The following is a 20,838-nucleotide window of genomic DNA, read 5'->3' as shown; positions in this document are numbered from 1 at the left end:
GTTTGGTCATGATGTCCTAAATAAAGGATCTTATCAATGGTTATATTAATGACTGTTCCAATTTCATTTGAATGAAAGAATGATCTGGGGCTGGTGTGTGGGGATGACCCAGAGGGAGGATAAGGGGAGGAGGGAGGTGGGAGGGGGGTTCGGGAGGGGGAACTCATGTACACCCAGGGCGGATTCATGTCAATGTATGGCAAAACCAACCAATATAATATTGTGAAATAATTAGCCTCCAATTAAAAAAAAAAGAAAATTATTTTCTATTGGAGCATAGGCGGTTAACAGTGTTTAGCTTCAGGTGTACAGCAAAGTGATTCAGTTATATAAATAGATGTATCTATTCTTTTAAAAAATCATTTCATATTTAGGTTATTACAGAGTATTAAGTGGAGTTCCTCATGCTATACAGTAGGTTTTTGATGGTTGTCGACTTTAAATACAGCAGAATGATCCATTTTTATACCTATCACACTATAATTGCTTGATTGAGACAGTAATAAAATCAATGCTTATTGCATGGATTTAAACACACTGTAGATCACTTATACTTTTTATGTTCTCTGGGTTGTATAATTATACATGTGGCAAACATCCATCACACTTTTATTTACCATATACAGAGACTGAGCCTGTTCATGAGAAAAGACACATCTTCCATACAGATGGAAAGGAAGGAGGAAGAGAGGGGCAGACAAAGCTGTACTTCTCAGTGTCTTGGGAGGGGCTCGTGTCCCTGTGCAGCGGGGGATGAGATCACTGCTGAGCACTGCAGAGGTGGTGGCCACTCCGTTGGCTGCCCTTTCCTTCTCCACACCCCCTGCCTCTGAAACCCTGCCTTGGTTGCTCTTGCACCCGTAATGCCTTTCTTCAGATTCTTCCATTTAGCCCATGAGCAGGCTTAAGACTCATTCTCGCCTCCCTCCCAAAGTTCCATTGACTCCCATCCTCTCATTCTTTCTTTCTCAAAACTCATCTCCTATATGGCTTCTGGGATATGACAGTCTCCTGTTTCTTTTTTGACCTTTTCTCAAATATTGCTTTCCAGATTCTACCCTCTTTCTCCTTGTTCACCGCTACGGTCAGTCTTTTTGAATGTAGGTCGCTCAATTTTAGCTGTTGTCCTAAATAAGGTTTGAGTAGAATACCATGCATTGAGTATAATTAAAGTATTATCCTTGCAAATCTATGTGCAAGCCCCCTTAATCCTTTCTCTGTTTGTATTATACTCAATGTTACAAAATAAAGTGATAGATTTTTACCCCATCAAAAATATATGCCACCCAAGATAAATCTTATTATATTTTTAATACACCATAGTCCAACTAGAATCAGAAAGACAAAAATACTTATCACATTATCTTTTACTGCATTTAGTGCATGGGATTCTAGTACTTCATCCTCAGGAAAAAGCCGTAAAAATAAACACCAGGTCATCAGCTTCAACTTTTGTAAGGAAACTTTCTTTCCTTTGAGAGGTTTAATACAGACTTAAGATGGCATGAAACCTGAAAAGAAATGTAAAAGTCAGGAAAGAGTGTTTATATCCGACTGTTAAAAGCAGTGGCATCTATCACACTGGATTTCATGAAGTTTACTCACAGAACAAAGCTGCCTTTGTCACTTTGGTGAATGAATCCATTTCAAGCTGACTGAACCTGAGGATGGAGTATAAAAATGAATGTGAAGATTCTTTAAATGCATGTAAGAGAAAATATTGAGAACCCATTAGATATCTTAATTTAGAAAGTGAAGGTGTTGAAGTCTTGGACAATCTGTTTACTTGATGATGTACAGAGCTGTGAAAGTCATGATTAATTTCCTGACCTCACACAGTGCTGATGACATCATTCTCCTGCTAGCATTTTCACTCATCAGTGATGATAATATAATAGGACATTAATCACCTTGATTTAAAATAACTCTTTAATTTCTCTCATTGCCATGATTATTCAAAATCCTTGAAAAAAATCTAGTTTTTTAGTATCCTGTAGATGCAAAACTTTGATATAAATTATAGGGGCTCTGAATTTTAGGAAAATTACATGATTCAATGTGTTAATATTTGAGAAAGTTTCCTAAAGAAATCAGAAAGAAAATGGTAGTGTTGATAGGTAAAACAAACTTAGTAATTTTTCCTTACATTTTATTTCTTGTATTAATAGACCACCATAGTGGGATTCCTCTAAAGGAAACATATGAAAATTTCAAGTAGAATTAGTGGAAAAGCTAGTGGTTTTTAACCACAATTATGCTGTAGAATCGTCAGAAGAGTGTGTGTGTGCCTGCACTAGTCCCACTTCTGGACATTGTAATTTAACAGATACAGGGGTAACTCTACATTTTAAAAAATACCATAGGGGATTCCAGTGAACACCCCTGCTTGGGAACCACTAAGCTATGTTGAATATCCTATACTTTCGGGGGAAAGGAGAGGGTGGCCATGGAAGACTAACAAGTGACAAAAATATGAGCAGCAGAGAGCATAATTTGCAGGTCAGAGCATACAGCAGTGCAAGTTTTTACTGTGAAATGTCAAGGATATACAAAATACTGTGAACATGAAAACAATAAATGAATAAACTGATCTACTGCATTGGTTACTAAACTTTTTTCATTCCACAATTCCAGTGTCCTAAATAGCCAATTGTAGCCCAGTCTGGTGTGAAAAAAGCCCAACACTTCCTTATACAGTTGGGCCTGTACCATCTAGCTATTAATGAAGGATATCATTATATCTGTCATTTAAGGTGCACCATTGCAAGCAAATAAGCACATTCCAGCTGAATCAGTAGAAAAATGATTTACTGCAAACCTGTTAGGATCCCTGAAGAGCCAGAGAGCTAGAGTTGGCAAATAGACTGGATGAGGGAGGTTAGGCAGCCAATGTCACGGCAAAGAGTGCTTGTAAGGTGTCCATTGTCTCTGCTTCTCTGTAGCAACAAGGCCCAGATCCAAAGTTTATGACAGAAGCCTCTGGTCACCACCAAATACAGGTCAAGTGCCTATATCCATGCTAAAGCAAAGGCTGGAAATTAAGTATTTGGTCTTTTAGCCTCCATAAGTGGGAGGCAGTTCTGATGCTCACTAAAACTCATATGGTAGAAAATTCCTCAAAAAAAATCGGGGGGTCACATACAAGGCAGAAAAAGAATGTCCTATTACATTGCTTGAAAATATGGTTTCTGGTGAACAGGATTTTTCTGATTAATTTGTAAATTGATATGGTTCATGTTTCTGAAATATTAGTGTATTTTCTACTCCAGTAAGTATATTAAGATAATTTAGTGTTCAAAACTTAGCTTGACAGTTCATAACCACGTGATCCTGGGCAATTTATGACTTCATAACTTTCTTCATTACTAAATGATAATTTTAGTAATTCTTAACCTCTCAGGATTGTAGGTCAAATAAATTGATACATGCTAAGCAATCTGTATACTGCTGCTGTTGCTAAGTTGCTTCAGTCGTGTCTGACTCTGAGCGACCCCATAGACGGCAGCCGACCAGGCTCCGCCGTCCCTGGGATTCTCCAGGCAAGAACACTGGAGTGGGTTGCCATTTCCTTCTCCAATGTGTGAAAGTGAAAAGTGAAAGTGAAGTCGCTTAGTCGTGTCCGACTAGTAGCGACCCCATGGACTGCAGCCCACCAGGCTCCTCTGTCCATGAGATTTTCTAGGCAAGAGTACTGGAGTGGCTTGCCATATAGGAAGCACTAAATAATCATTAAGTATTGTGACTTTTTTTTTTTTTTTTTGGCTGCTTAGGTTCATTATTTTTATCTTCCCCCCCCCCCTTAGTTGTTGATACAGGAGGTACAGGAGGTTGTCTTAGAAATGTATCCCTTTCTTTTAAAAATAGAGTAGTATCTGCAGTTTCTGCAACCAATCATGGGTCAAGAATATTTTTTAAAAATCCATAAAGTTCCAAACACCAAAACTTGAATTTGTTGCAGTGGCAAAAATTTACCTAGCATTTACACTGTGTCAGGTATTATAAGTCATCTAGATACGATTTAAGCCATCTAATGAAAATTTATCATAAGTTATCCCCAACCTTTTTGGCACCAGGGACAGGTGTCATGAAAGAGGGTTTTTCCACAGATTGAAGTGGGGGATGGTTTCAGGATAATTCAAGTACATTACATTTACTGTGCACTTTATTATTATTATATGAGCTCTACCTCAGACTATCAGGCATTAGATCCCAGATGTTGGGGACCCCTGGTTTAAGGTATATGGGAGGATGTGTGTAGGTAACTTGCAAATACTATGCCATTTTATATGAGGAATTGAACATCCATGGATTTTGGTATCCATAGGGGTTCTTGAAACCAATTCCCCCACACACACTGAGGAAAGACTGTATTAAGAATCACTATTAATTGAAAAACATAATGACAGGTATCCCACTCTTTTCCAAAGTTCACTTTACATCACTTCGCTTTCATGAAAGACCTATATTAGTACCTATCTTGGCCAACCAAAAGAAATCCAAAGAGAATTTTTGCAGTGAGAGTGGCAGCACCAAGCTTCTTCCCAGGAAACTACAGTCAGCATCTCAAGCATCAAGCCACTCTAGCTTTGAACTGTAACTGTGAGCATCTGTGCTTTATCTTGATTTATTTTGTGCATCTGTTAGCAAGATGTGTCCTAAGGTAATTACTTCTTTGCTTTCTGCCATTTTGGCTTACAAAAAGCTTCATAGGAATGCTCTACTTTTGGATGTTGGGAAACCTGTATTTGAATTCTGATCAAGAAAGGGAAGGTACTGGGTATTTTATTCTTTAGATAGACCTGTGAAATTACTGATTGCAGAAATTAATGTTTTCTGGAAATAAGGCACATAGGTAACAGTTCATTCATTTATTCATTCATTCCCTTCATAAATATTCAAGATATACTTACCATGTGTTAAGCACTAGGGATACATGATGATAAAGCAAAGTCCCTGCCTTCAAGGGATTCCCAGTCAATACAGAGAATATTATAACATTAATGCAATTTCACTAAGAATGTATAGTTCAGCAACTATACTAGTATACTAAATTCACTCTAGTGATCCAATTTAAAACATAAGATCTTAAACACAAATGTGTAAATTGGCATGGATCATGCCTCTAAGGTTCTTTTAATTTTATCATACTTACTGTTAAATTATTTATAAATTTTCCAATGCAAGAGTTGTTAAATCTGACTGGTTTTAATTTTGACTATTAATTTATAAATTGTAGGGTGATTTTTACTGACATGGTTATTTAGCTTTGTAACATGAGGATAGTATGGTTTATATCCATCAAGATCTTGCTTATCCTCCAACAGTCAGCTCAAATATTAATAACACTCCCATGCTTAGTTTTTTCCATCCTCAAAGCCAGAATTAAGAGCTTTTCTCATTTGAATTCCCCAAAAGTTTGCTTATCCTTTAACTACAATATGCATTTAAATATGCCTTAGTTTATGTGGAAGTGAAAGTGTTAATTGCTCAGTTGTGTCTGACTCTGCGACTCCATGGACTGGAGCCCACAAGGTTCCTCGGTCCATGGAATTCTCCAGGTGAGAATACTGGAGTGGGTTGCCATTCCCTTCTCCAGAGGGCTCTTCTCGACCCAGTGACTGAAGCCAGTTCTCCTGCACTGCAGACAGCTTCTTTACTCTCTGAGCCACTAGGAATAACTAGTTTATAGCTATATATTTATAATCTAACACATGCATTAATTTAAGTGTCTTGAAGGCAGAGACCATATCTTCTTTGTCTCAGTTGGAGAAGGGAAAGGCTATCCACTCCAGTATTCTGGCCTGGAGAATTACATGGACTGTATAGTCCATGGGGTCACAAAGAGTCGGACATGACTGAGCAACTTTCACTTCACTTTTCTCCATCCTTTCAAATACAGAATCTTGCTTGCATTTAACAGAGGAAAGGATTCCAGTTCTGTAGGGACTTCTTGACTGACCTAGAGAGATAAACAGATAGAACTAAGAACATCCAGGGACAGGGAAGCCTGGCATGCTGTAGTCCACGGGGACATGACTTAGCAACTGAACAACAAGAACATCCAAGCAGGGACCTAATCTTATATCCTGAGCAGAGGGGGCAGGAATGTGGGGTAGGGGAGAGCACAGGGTAAGAAAGAATACTCGTGTGATGCAGCCACCCCTGGGTCATTTTTGGAGGTACAGGTTCAATGGAGATGCTGCAGTTGTGATAGGTGTTTGGATCAGAGGTGATGACTAAATATTAAAGCTTACCGAGAAGTGGGGGTGGGGAATACTGGTAAATATCCTGCCTCAGGAACTGAACTGCTAAAGAAAGCAAAGTTCCATTGAAACTCTTGATGGACTAAATCCAGGGATTCTGCTAGTAAAGACCAGTATGTGGGGGTAGGGGGGGCTGTTGTGCATGGAAATTATAGCAGTGTTTTAAGGAGAAGGAGCTAGGGCATTGAGAAATAGTGAGAATTTTGTTGTTGTCATTGTTTAGTTTCTAAGTTGTGTCTAACTCTTTGCAACTCCATGGACTGTAGCCTGCCAGGCTCCTCTGTCCATGGGATTTCCCAGGTAAGAATATTGGAGTGGGTTGCCATCTCCTTCTCCAGGGGATCTTTGCAATCCAGGGATTGGGCCTGCATCTCCTGCTTGGCAGGCGGATTCTTTACCACTGAGTCACTTGGGAAGCCCTTAGTGAGAATTTAGAGGTAGAATTTAAAGACTATTAGAATAGTCTCGGAATGAGTAATAAAGTCCTAGATTAAAAAGATGGCAATGGGAATGGAAGAAAAGAACTGCTGTTTCAAACAAAATATAACTAATTTATGTGTGCACTATTCTGAAGCCAGTTTCCCCCACCCCCCGTTTTAAAAAAAATTCTTGAAGGAGAGGTTGCTAAATACCAACCAAGCTGTTATTTAAATAGTCATTTAAGAAAGTGTTTTATAGCTAGCACATATTAAAATATTACAAATAAAATCCAATCTCATTTATTATATTGGTTGGAAGGAACTGAGTCTTAAATCAGTTTTGTCATAAACTTTGAGAACACACAACTATCTGACCAAAAGCACACTGGGCGGCAGGGCTCTGGTACAGAGTCAAGCTTTATATCTCAGATCTGCTACTGTGTAACTGTATTAATTTGGGCAAGTTAAGTACCTTCCGTCAGTCTCAATTAGTACATTATATCATGGAATAGGGTATACTACACAGTGTGGGGTGCACCAGTCAGCTATGGCTGAGGGAACGGAGTCAAAAAAATTCAAACATGGCTGCTGAAAGTCCTCACTCAGGTCAGGGCCATGCAGTTTCACAGAAAAGCAAGGAGCGGGGGCAAGTTTAGCTTCAGGGCCATGTGACTTGTGTAGTCACACAGGGTTGCAGGCTCATAAGGGCCCCACTCTTGGTTGCTGTGATCTTGAAAGTCTTAATAGTTTTTGAACAAGGACCAGCCCTGCATTTTCATTTTGCCCTGGGACTGGCAAATTATGTAGGAGGTCCTGGAAAGGATCATTGGGAACTCTTCAGATATACCCTGAAGTAGTGTTTTTTTTTTTCCTAACACTGGCTAATATATTAGAATCACCAGGGAACTTCTAAAAACCAGATGATCAGTCCAATAAATTCAAGATCTCTGGAGGTAAGGTACAACCATGGGCATTTTTTGAGAAACACCATCTTCGAAAAATTTCTATCATTTCATATAGCACTGTTCTCTATGTATTTCTCATTTTAAAACCTCCTTTAGCTTTTCTATGACTGATAAAGCATGAGCTTGAGATCCTTAACCTGATTCTCATGACTGTTCACAATCTGGCTCCACACTCCAGTTCAGTCTCAAACCTTCCACTTTTTTAGGTACCCTGTGTTGGGGCTTCCCAGGTGGCGCTAGTAGTAAAGAACCGTCTGCCAGTGCAGGAGACGTAAGAGACACGGGTTCAATCCCAGGGTTGGGAAGATCACCTGTAGAAAAAAATGGCAACCCACTCCAGTATTCCTGCCTGGAGAACCCCATGGACAGAGAGACCTGACAGTCTACAATCCATAGGGTCACAAAGAGTCAAACATGACTGAAGTGACTTAGCACACATGCATGGTGTTGTTTTTCAGTAGCTTAGTCATGCCCAACTATTTTTGACCCCATGGACTCAGCATGCCAGACTTCCCTGTCCTTTACTATTTCCCAGAGTTTTCTCAAACTCATGTCCATTGAGTTGGTGAGGCCATCCAACCATCTCATCCTGTCTTCCCCTTCTCCTCCTGCCCTCAATTTTTTCCCAGCATCAAGGTCTTTTCTGTTGAGTCAGCTCTTCACATCAGTTGGCCAAAGTATTGGAGTTTCAGCCTCAGCATCAGTCCTTCCAGTGAATATCCAGGGTTGATTTCCTTTAGAATGGACTGGTTTGATCTCCTTGCAGTCCAAGGGACTCTCAAGAGTCTTCTCCAACACCACAGTTCAAAAGCATAAATTCTTTGGCACTTAGCCTTCTTTATGGTCCATCTCTCACATCCCCATGACTACTGGAAAAGCCACAGCTTTGACTATATAGACTTTCATCAGCAAAGTGATGTCTCTGCTTTTTAATACACTGTCTAGGTGTGTCATAGCTTTTCTTCCAAGGATCAAGCATCTTTAAATTTCATGGCTACTGTCACCATCTGCAGTGATTTTGGAGCCCAAGAAAAGAAAGTCTGCCACTGTTTTCCATTTTTCCACCAAGTATTTGCCATGAAGTGATAGGATTAGATGTCATGATCTTAGTTTTTTTGAATGTTGAGTTTTAAGCCAGCTTTTTCACTTTCCTCTTTTCACCTTCATCAAGGGTCTCTTTAGTTCCTCTTTGCTTTCTGCCACTAGGGTGGTGTCATCTGCATATCTGAGGTTCTTGATATTTCTCCAAGCAATCTTGATTCCAGTTTGTGAGTCATCCAGCCCAGCATTTCTCATGCTGTACTCTGTATGTAAGTTAAATAAGCAGGGCAACAATATATAGCCTTGACATACTCCCTTCCCAGTTTTGAACCAGTCCGTTGTCCCATGTCAGGTTCCAACTGTTGCTTCTTGACCTGCGTACAGGCTTCTCAGGAGACAGGTAAGGTGGTCTGGTATTCCAATCTCTTCAAGAATTTTCCACAGTTTGTTGTGATCCACACAATCAAAGACATTAGTGTAGTCAATGAAACAGAAATAGATGTTTTTCTGGAATTCTCTTGCTTTTTCAGTGATCCCAGTGGATGTTAGCAATTTGATCTCTGATTCCTCTGGCTTTGCTGAAGCTGAAACTCCAATACTTTGGCCACCTGATGCAAAGAACTGACTCATTGGAAAAGACTCTGATGCTGGAAAAGATTGAAGGCAGGAGGAGAAGGGGACAATAGAGGATGAGATGGTTGGATGGCATCACAGACTCGATGGACATGAGTTTTGAGCAAGCTCAGGGAGTTGATGATGGACACGCGTGTTGCAGTTCATGGGGTCATAAAGAGTTGGACACAACTGAGCAACTGAACTGAACTCCTCTGTCTTTTTTAAACCTAGCTTGTACATCTGGAAGTTCTAGGTTCACATATTTTGGAAACTTAGCTTGAAGGAATTTGAGCCTTACTTTGCTAGCATGTGAAATAAGCGCAGTTGTACAGTAGTTTGAACATTGTTTGCCATTGCCTTTCTTTGTGATTAGAATGCTCCATTCTAATTGGAGAGATCACCATTCTGTGAATGTGGGTTTCTTCTGTTCATGCTGTGTCCCCAGTTGGAATGTCCTCTGTTTCTATTCACTTATTCTGTAAGGTGTTATTCTAATGTTATAAGGTATTATTCTAGAAGTTTCTCTTAGATCTCTTCTTCTTCTGAATAGTTGTATCTCCATAAATTTTAAAAACAGGTTTATTCTCCTTAGTTTTATGTTTATTTGTGTACATGTCTTACTGCTTCTATATGTTCCTTCGAGGGTAGATAGCACATCTTATGAATTTTTATATTTTCTACAGTGCTAAGCACAGTTTTAGGGATTCAGTAGCTGTTTAAATATATATTTTAGTGTATGAGTAACTGAACCTTACTGCACCCATTGATTTAGCCATGCATTTTGTGTAATATTCAGCTGTACTGGACTTCCCTGGTGGTATAGTGTATAAGAATTCACCTGCTATTGCAGAGGACATGGTTCAATCTCTGTTCTGGGAAGATTCCATATGCTGTGGAGCAACTAATCCCATGTGCCGCAACTACTGAAACACGCACACCTAGAGCCCATTATCTGCAACAAGAGAAGCCACAGCAATGAGAAGCCTGTGCACAGCAAAAAAGAGTAGCCCCACTTGCCATAGCTAGAGAAAGCCCACGTGCAGCAACAAAGACCCAGCACAACCAACAATACTTTTTTTTTAAAGGCCGCCTTTTTAAAAAAAAATCCAGCAGTGTTTACTCATTCATTTGCCAACAAACTCTAAATATTTTGAAAATAGAGAAATCCTGTAATTATAGTGAGGCTAAAATCAAAACTTCAAATGACTCCATTAGGTCTGAATTTATTCTATCAATCAGAGTATGAGATATGGCCTTATAGCCCAAATACACTGGCAAACTGAGCAAGAGATAATAACCTTGATTGCATTATTTTTTTAAGAAATTTTAAAAAGTATAGGAGTATTAAAAGATAATTAGAGTAATTTGAGGGACCCTGAGACTACTAACATCTTTCTTTCTATGTAATTTAAGAATATCTGAAATTTTACTCTTCCTTTGATTGAAGACATTGCAAGAGGGAGATTGCATGTGTTCTCATTTATTCAGTCATTTCTGACTCTTTATGACCCCATGGACTATAGCCTGCCAGGCTCTTCTGTCCCTCGGATTTCCCAGGCAAGAATACTGGTGTGGGTTGCCATTTCCTTCTCCAGGGGATCTTTCTGACCCAGGGATCAAACTCAAGTCTCCTGTATCACAGGCAGATTCTTTACTGCTTGAGCCACTGACTGTTAAAATGCAAATTTCCTTAGAAGGCAGGAAACATCTCTCATCTAGAAGATTGTAAGTGTCCTCCAATAGGTAAATTCATGTCCAGTTTTGTCTCCTTTAGACCTTTTTCACCAGAATGATTTATTTAAATATAAATATAATCTCTCTCTAAAACACATCACTTCATGTGGAAACAGTGTCAGACTTTGTTTTTTTGGGCTCCAAAATCACTGCAGATGCTGATTGCAGCCATGAAATTAAAAGACGCTTGCTCCTTGGAAGGAAAGTTATGACCAACCTTGATAGTATATTAAAAAGCAGAGACATTACTTTGCCAACCAAGGTCCGTCTAGTCAAGGCAATGGTTTTTCCCGTGGTCATGTATGGATGTGAGAGTTGGACTGTGAAGAAAGCTGATCGCCGAAGAATCAATGCTTTTGAACTGTGGTGTTGGAGAAGACTCTTGAGAGTCCCTTATTCTGCAAGGAGATCCAACCAGTCCATTCTAAAGGAGATCAATCCTGGATGTTCATTGGAGGGACTGATGCTAAAGCTGAAACTCCAATACTTTGGCCACCTCATGCGACGAGTTGACTCACTGGAAAAGACTCTGATGCTGGGAAAGGTTGGGGGCGGGAGGAGAAGGGGACGACGGAGAATGAGATGGCTGGATGGCATCACCGACTCTGTGGACATGAGTTTGAGTGAACTCCGGGAGTTGGTGATGGACAGGGAGGCCTGGGGTGCTGTGATTCATGGGGTCGCGGACAGTCGGACACGACTGAGCGACTGAACTGAACTGAACTGAAAAACACCCATTCCAATTAAAACACTGTATCACCTTCTTACTGCTCTGTAATCAAAGATCACAATATAAATAATATCAAGGTTGTGGAAGGATGAGGCAAGGTGATGAAATAGGGACGTGAAAACCACTTACTCATTTTGCTGAGTCCAAGCCCTTCGGTTCAGTCACTTGGTCTGCATTTGCTCTTCTGAATCACAACACAGAAAGGGACTCCCAAATACAGAGATTCACATGTGAATGTTGTTTTAAAAAATGTCTTAAAGGTATTCTACAAAGGTAGTCTAACATGCTGACAGAGAAAATTTAGATGGCAGAAGGACAGCTGTGGGATTCTGGGATGCATGGTCTAATTTCTAGTATATTATATGGTCAACCAAAAATTCTCCTTACAATAGCAAAGTCAAACCATTTCTCTTGTTTCTGTGCTATTTTTCCATTGCATCGTCTATATGGGAACCCAGTGATCCACCGTAAAATTCCTAACACATCCTGACTTCACCCAGGTGTTGAAGCTAAGACGTGGTAAGAAAAAGAACTATAGTTTTTAAAAATCTTTTAAACAATTTATTGGTTTCTGGTAGAATCTGAAGTGGGATATTATATTATCCACATAATACTGTACTCCTATTCCTAATATGCCTTAAAAATATATTTCTCTATAGACCTATATATATATATACACATATACACAATATATTTATATTTAATATTTTAATTTTTTAATTAATAGTTTTTTAAAGAGGGGCTTTCAGTTTGTATTAGAAGAGAAAAGCTGAGCAGGAAGTACAGAGAGCTCCTATATTCTCTCTTCTCCGTGTGCACAGTTTCACCTATCATTAACATCATGTATTACTGTGGTACATTTGCTATAATTGATGAACCTATGTTCAAACATTATTATTGGCTATTATCCATAGTTTACATTAAACATATGTAGCTTACAATAAGTTTACGTTGCATTTACTTTGCGTTGTATAGTTCTATGTATTTTGACAAATGTACATCATGGAACCATCATTATGGAATCATACAGAAGATCAAACAGACTGCTCTTCTTCTAAAAGTCCTCTGTGCTCTACCTGTCCAATCCTACTCCCTCCACCTGAACCCTTGCAAAAAGCAAAACTGATCTTTTAGCAGCTCCATGTTGTTATTGCTATTTTTCAGTCGCTAAGTGGTGTCCAACTCTTTGTGACCCCATGGACTGTGGCCCACCAGGCTCTTCTGTCCATGGAATTCTCCAGGCAAGAATACTGGAGTGGGCTGCCATTCCCCTGACTCAGGGATCAAACCTGGGTCTCCTGCATTGCAGGCAGATTCTTAACCATTTGAGCCACCAGGAAAGCCCTAGCATCTCCACACTTTTGCCTTTTTTAGAATGTCATAGTTCATTTTTTTCTGAAGAATTTTGAAATTTTCTTGCAATATTCTGTTGATGATAAATTCCCTCAATTATTGTCTGAGAAAGTTTTTATTTCTCTTTCACAACTTTACTGGATACCCAATTCTGGTTTGACAGTTCTTTTTTTCTTTCAACACTTATTTCACTCCACTATTCTCTTGCTTGCATATTTCCTGAAGTGATTTTCAGTATAATTGTTATTCTTATTCCTCTATAGTTAAGGTGTTTTCTTTCTCCTCTTTTTTTAAATTGTATTTTTTAATTGGAGGAAAATTACTTTACAATGTCATGTTAGTTTCTGGCATGCAACAACTGTAATCAGCTATAACTATACATATGTCCCCTTTCTCTTAAGCCTCACTCCCCTACCCCCATCCCAAACCTCTAGGTCATCACAGACTACCAGGCTGGTCTTCCTGTGTTATATAGCAACTTCCCACCAGCTATCTATTTTACACATGATAGTGTTTATATGTTGATGCTACTTTATTTATTCATCCCACTCTCTCCTCCTCCAACTGTGTCCATACTATGTCTGTGTCTCCATTCCTTCCCTTCCAATAGATTCATCAATACCATTTTTCTAGATTCCATATATATTTGTTAATATATGATACTTGTTTTTCTCTTTCTGATTTACTTCACTCTGTATAACAGGCTCTAGGTTCATCCACCTCACCAGAACTAACTCAAATTCATTCTTTTTTATGGCTAAGTAATAGTATATTGTATATATATATATATACCACATCTTCCTTATCCATTCATCTGTTGATGGGCATCTAGGTTGCTTCCATGTCCTGGCTATTGTAAATGGTGCTACAGTGAACATTGGGGTACATGTGTCTTTTAGAATTGTAGCTTTCTAAGGGTCATATCATAGATTTATTCCTAGTATTTTAAAGGAATTTCCATACTGTTCTCCATAATAGAGGTATCAGCTTACAATACCACCAACAGTGTAGGAGGTTTCCCTTTTCTCCACATCTCTAGTTTCTTTTAAGATTTTTTTTTGTCTTTTATTTTCTGCTACTTGAATATGACATGCCAGGTTATAGGCTTCTTGGTATTTATCCTGCTTGTAATTCTCTTAGCATCCTATATCTGTGGTTTGGTATCTGTCTTAAATTAAAACAAAATCTCAGCCATTATTTCTTTGAATATTTCTCTTTCTTCTCCTTCTGGGATTCCTATTTCTAGAAATTCCAGGCAAAATTGTTTGAGAGTTGGAATTAATAGTAATTTTAACAAACTATTCTTATTTTGCCTTGCTTCCATTTTGTTATATCTTTCTATACAAAGATACGGTACTTTAATATTTATTTCAACTTTTTTTTTTTTTATTTTTTGGTGATGCCACAAAGAATGTGAGATCTTAGTTCCCTGATCAGGGATCAAACATGTGTTCCTAAAGTGGGAGCAAGGAGTCTTAACTACTGGACAACCAGGGAAGTCCCCGATTCTTTTATTTAAAATAAATTTCAGCACTGATCTGAATGAGAAGCTGGTGAGATGAATAAACTCTTAGGCTTGTGGATGAGAAACCTGGAATGGAAGGTGGTACACAACTAGGAGATAGGGATGAGATGAGATTTAAATTACATTTGAGATTGGAGTTTTGGACTAGACTGGACTGAAAGTTTTTAAAAATACTAGGTTTACTTATTTGGCTGTGTGGGGTGTTGGATGTGGCACACGGGATCTCTGATCTTTGTTGTGTTGTGTGGGATCCTTAGTTGAGGCATGTGGGATCTTTAACTGTGGCATGTGAACTCTTAGTTGCAACATGTGGGATCTAGTTTCCCAACCAGGGATTGAACCTGGGTCTCTGCATTCAGAGCGCGGAGTCTTAGCCCCTGGACCAGCAGGGAAGTCCCTAGGTTGGATAGAATATTTAATGGATGAGTGTGGTTAGAAAGCTCTGAGTTTTGCCCTATATGTAACTATAAGATTGATAATGGGGGAATTAGAAAAGATAAAATCATTCCACATTTATTCTCCATCCACCAAGATGAGACTGATCAATGTTAGTTTTATTAAAATCAGAACCAAAGGAACTTGAGACAAAAATCACTAATAGAGATAAAAGGGGTATTGTACAATGATAAAATGAAACATTAACAACTAAAATCAATTATTATAAGCATATGTGCATCTAAAAAAAGCATCAACATACATAAAGTGAGAATTGACTAAATTACAGAAATTATCAAATTAACAGAGGGAAGTGATCATGTGATTTTTCTGATCAATCAACTTTTAACAACACAACTTACAAGCTGAACATATGTCAATTCTGTACCCAATGAATTGTGACTACACATTCCCTTCAAATTTACATTAAACATTTATGAAACTTTACCACAAACTAATCCAGAAAGGACGTTTCTTGCTGTTTCACATATTCTTTGACCAGCATGTAGTAAAATTAGAAATTTATAACAAAAAGATACTAAACAATGATGTGTTTAAAAAAATCACAAGAGAAACTTAAAGGAATCGCACTTTTAAAAAATTCATACACTAAGAATAGGAAATGATATCTGGAAGCTAAGTGACAATGAAAGCATTATTTACCAGAACATGTGGGATATATTTAAAATAGTATATGGAGAATTTATGGCCCTAAAAGTACATATTAGAAAACAAACAAAAAATTAAACACTGAAAATTAATAAACTTCTTAACTAATGAAGGTGAGAAAAAGAATTACAAAATTAAAACAAAGCAGTAGAAAACAGGAAATGAAGAGAATAAAAGGAAAATATTAGTAATGTGACAGACAACAAATAAACCGTAAAGGTGATCTAGAAAAATAAAACCTGATATTTTAAACAAATGGAAGAGAAAAACCTCAAAATAAAAACAAGCCTCAAGGACAAAACAAAATTAAGAGAATTCCCTGGTGGTCCAATACTTACGAATGTGCACTCTCACTGCCAAGGGTCCAAGTTCAATCCCCAGTAGGGGAACTAAAATTGCACAAGCTGCATGGTGAGGGCAAATGAACAAACAAAGCCAGTATTATGAATAAGTATGGTAACATGACCATATATAAAATAATAATTTTAAAAATATATAGTGCCACAAACACTATATGCCAATAATTTTGAAAATGTGGATAAAACCAATTATATAAAATAAAATTTAATAAAATTAATTCTCTAAGAATGATAAAACCCTAATGATGGGGCTGTCATTAAAGAAAAATTGAATTAATTTTAATCGATAAAAACCCTCTTTCTGAAATCAAGTATTATACTCAGAGATCTTATAAGCACATTTTACCAAGCCTTTAGGAAATTTACAATTTCTATCTGTATAACTTGTTTCAGTAAGTAAAAATGAAAACTCATGAAAGAAAATACATCAAGAAAAGTTCAATAAAATAAAAGTATAGCACATTGTGACATAAACATGAGTATTCAAAACTTCTAGAGAAAATCTCAGCAAATGTCAGCAAATTTGTATTTGTATACAAATAATACATTGGAAGGACTGATGCTAAAGCTGAAACTGCAAAACTTTGGCCACCTCATGTGACGAGTTAACTCACTGGAAAAGACTCTGATGCTGGGAAAGGTTGGGGCGGGAGGAGAAGGGGACGACAGAGAATGAGATGGCTGGATGGCATCATTGACTCTGTGGACATGAGTTTGAGTGAACTCCGGGAGTTAGTGATGGACAGGGAGGCCTGGCGTGCTGTGATTCATGGGGTCGCGGAGAGTCAGACAAGACTGAGCGACTGAACTGAACTGAACTGAACTGAATACATTGGTATCGCATAGTATCTGTGAAATGCAAAGATGTTTCCATATTAGGAAACATGCCAATTTAGAGCAATCCTTTACCAGACTAAAGGAGGAAACCATATAACTATCTCAATATACACAGGGAAAAAAGGATTAAAAATTTCAACTTATTTATGATGATAACTAGGATTAGAAGGGAACATTCTTAATCTGATTTTTAAAAGTACTCTAAGTGAAAGCAAATATTTTCTTAACAAAGAAACGTTTGAAGTATTTTCAGTAAAGTTGGTGTGCTAGCATCTTCTGTTTCCACCTCCAGATTCCCTTTCCATGATTCTCCACTTTGCTCTGTGCCCAGGAGCCTGGAGTTTACAAGTATGGTCTGCCTTGCCCACTGGTTTCCAGTTGCCAACACATCAGGGAGGGGAAAGAGAATCAATCAGAGTAATTAAAAAATAAAAACCATATGATTATCTCAATAGATGCAGAGAAAGCCTTTGACAAAATTCAGCATCCATTGATGATAAAAACCTTCCAGAAAGCAGGAGTAGAAGGAACACACCTCAACGTAATTAAAGTTATATATGACAAATCCACAGCAAACATTATCCTCAATGGTGAAAAATAGAAAGCATTTCCTCTAACGTCAGGAACAAGACAAGGGTGCCCACTCTCACAACTACTATTCAACAGTTTTGGAAGTTTCAGTCACAGCAATCAGAGCAGAAAAAGAAATAAAAGGAATACAGAATGGAAAACAAGTAAAACTCTCACTGTTTGCATAACATGATCCTCTACACAGAAAACCCTAAAGACTCTACCAGAAAATTACTAGAGCTAATCAATGAATATGGTAAAGTTGCAGGATATAAAATCAACACACAGAAATCCCTTGCATTCCTATACACTAACAATGAAAAAACAGAAAGAGAAATTAAGGAAACAGTTCCATTCACCATTGCAACAAAAAGAATAAAATACTTAGGAATATATCTACCTAAAGAAACAAAAGACCTATATATAGAAAACTATAAAACACTGGTGAAAGAAACCAAAGAGGACACAAATAGATGGAGAAATATACCGTGTTCATGGATCGGAAGAATCAGTATAGTGAAAATGAGTATACTATCCAAAGAAATCTATAGATTCAATGCAATCCCTATCAAGCTACCAATGGTGTTTTTCACAGAGCTAGAACAAATAATTTCACAATTTGTATGGAAATACAAAAAACCTCGAATAGCCAAAGCAATCTTGAGAAAGAAGAATGGAACTGGGGGAATCAACCTGCCGGACTTCAGGCTCTACTACAAAGCCACAGTCATCAAGACAGTATGGTACTGGCACAAAGACAGAAATATAGATCAATGGAACAAAATAGAAAGCCCAGAGATAAATCCATGCACCTATGGACACCTTAACTTTGACAAAGGAGGCAAGAATATTCAAGGAGAAAAGACAATCTCTTTAACAAGTGGTGCTGGGAAAACTGGTCAACCACTTGTAAAAGAATGAAACTAGAACACTCCCTAACCCCATAAACAAAAATTAACTCAAAATGGATTGAAGATCTAAATGTAAGACCAGAAACTGTAAAACTCCTAGAGGGGAACATAGGCAAAACACTCTCCAACATAAATCACAGTAGGATCTTCCATGACACACCTCCCAGAGTAATGGATATAAAAGCAAAAATAAACAAATGGGACCTAATTAAATTTAAGAGCTTCTGCACAACAAAGGAAACTATAAGCAAGGTGAAAAGACAGCCTTCAAAATGGGAGAAAATATTAGCAAATGAAGCAAATGACAACAAATTAATCTCAAAAATATACAAGAAACTCTTGCCACTAAATTCCAGAAAAATAAATGACCCAATCAAAAAATTCGCCAAAGAACTAAACAGACATTTCTCCAAAGAAGACATACAGATGGCTAACAAACACATGAAAAGATGCTCAACATCACTCATTATTCAGTTCAGTTCATTTCAGTTCATTTGCTCAGTCATGTCCGACACTTTGCGACCCCATGAATCACAGCACGCCAGGCCTCCCTGTCCATCACCAACTCCCGGAGTTCACTCAAACTCATGTCCATCAAGTCGGTGATGCCATCCAGCCATCTCATTCTCTGTTGTCCCCGTCTCCTCCCACCCCCAATCCCTCCCAGCATCAGTCTTTTCCAGTGATTCAACTTGTCGCATGAGGTGGCCAAAGTATTGCAGTTTTAGCTTCAGCATCAGTCCTTCCAATGAAAACCCAGGATTGATCTCCTTTAGAATGGACTGGTTGGATCTCCTCGCAGTCCAAGGGACTCTCAAGAGAGTCTTCTTCCGCACCACAGTTCAAAAGCATCAATTCTTTGGCAATCAGCGTTCTTCACAGTCCAACTCTCACATCCATACATGACCACAGGAAAAACCATAGGCTTGACTATCAAAACCACAAAAAGGTACCATTTCATGCCAGTCAGAATGTCTGCTATCCAAAAGTCTACAAGCAATAAATGCTGGAGAGGGTGTGGAGAAAAGGGAACCCTCTTACACTGTTGGTGGGAATGCAAACTAGTACAGCCACTATGGAGAATAGTGTGGAGATTCCGTAAAATACTGGAAATAGAAATGCCATATGACCCAGCAATCGCACTCCTGGGCATACACATCGAGGAAACCAGAATTGAAAGAGACACGTGTACCCCAATATTAATAGCAACACTGTTTATAATAGCTAGGACATGGAAGCAAACTAGATGTCCATCAGCAGACGAATGGATAAGAAAGCTTTGGTACATATACACAATGGAATATTCAGTTCAGTTCAGTTCAGTTCAGTTACTCAGTCGTGTCCGACTCTCTGCGACCACATGAATCACAGCACGCCAGGCCTCCCTGTCCATCACCAACTCCCGGAGTTCACTCAAACTCATGTCCACAGAGTCGGTGATGCCATCCAGCCATCTCATTCTCGGTCGTCCCCTTCTCCTCCTACCCCCAACCTTTCCCAGCATCAGAGTCTTTTCCAGTGAGTCAACTTGTCGCATGAGGTGGCCAAAGTTTTGCAGTTTCAGCTTTAGCATCAGTCCTTCCAATGAACACCCAGGATTGATCTCCTTTAGAATGGACTGGTTGGATCTCCTTGCAGTCCAAGGGACTCTCAAGAGTCTTCTTCAACACCACAGTTCAAAAGCATCAGTTCTTCGGCGATCAGCTTTCTTTAGAGTCCAACTCTCACATCTATACATGACCACAGGAAAAACCATAGCCTTGACTAGATGGACCTTTGCTGGCAAAGTAATGTCTCTGCTTTTTAATATACTATCAAGGTTGGTCATAACGTTCCTTCCAAGGAGTAAGTGTCTTTTAATTTCATGGCTGCAATCAGCATCTGCAGTGATTTTGGAGCCCAAAAAAATAAAGTCTGACACAGTTTCCACTGTTTTTCCATCTATTTCCCATGAAGTGGTGGGACCTGATGCCATGATCTTTGTTTTCTGAATGTTGAGCTTCAAGCCAACCTTTTCACTCTCCTCTTTCACTTTCATCAAGAGGCTTTTGTGTTCCTCTTCACTTTCTGCCATAGGGTAGTGTCATCTGCATATCTGAGGTTATTGATATTTCTCCCAGCAATCTTGATTCCAGCTTGTGCTTCTTCCAGCCCAGCGTTCCTCATGATGTACTCTGCATATAAGTTAAATAAGCAAAGTGACAATATACAGCCTTGACATACTCCTTTTCCTATTTGGAACCAGTCTGTTGTTCCATGTACAGTTCTGACTGTTGCTTCCTGACCTGCATACAGGTTTCTCAAGAGGCAGGTCAGGTGGTCTGGGATTCCCATCTCTTTCAGAATGTTCCACAGTTTATTGTGATCCACACAGTTAAAGGCTTTGGCATAGTCAATGAAGCAGAAATAGAT

The sequence above is a fragment of the Moschus berezovskii genome, chromosome 4, assembly GCF_049115385.1.
Source record: "Moschus berezovskii isolate FMDL1 chromosome 4, NW_MosBer_1.0, whole genome shotgun sequence".
NCBI classification, from domain to species: domain Eukaryota; kingdom Metazoa; phylum Chordata; class Mammalia; order Artiodactyla; family Moschidae; genus Moschus; species Moschus berezovskii.
This window is presented reverse-complemented; position numbering follows the sequence as displayed.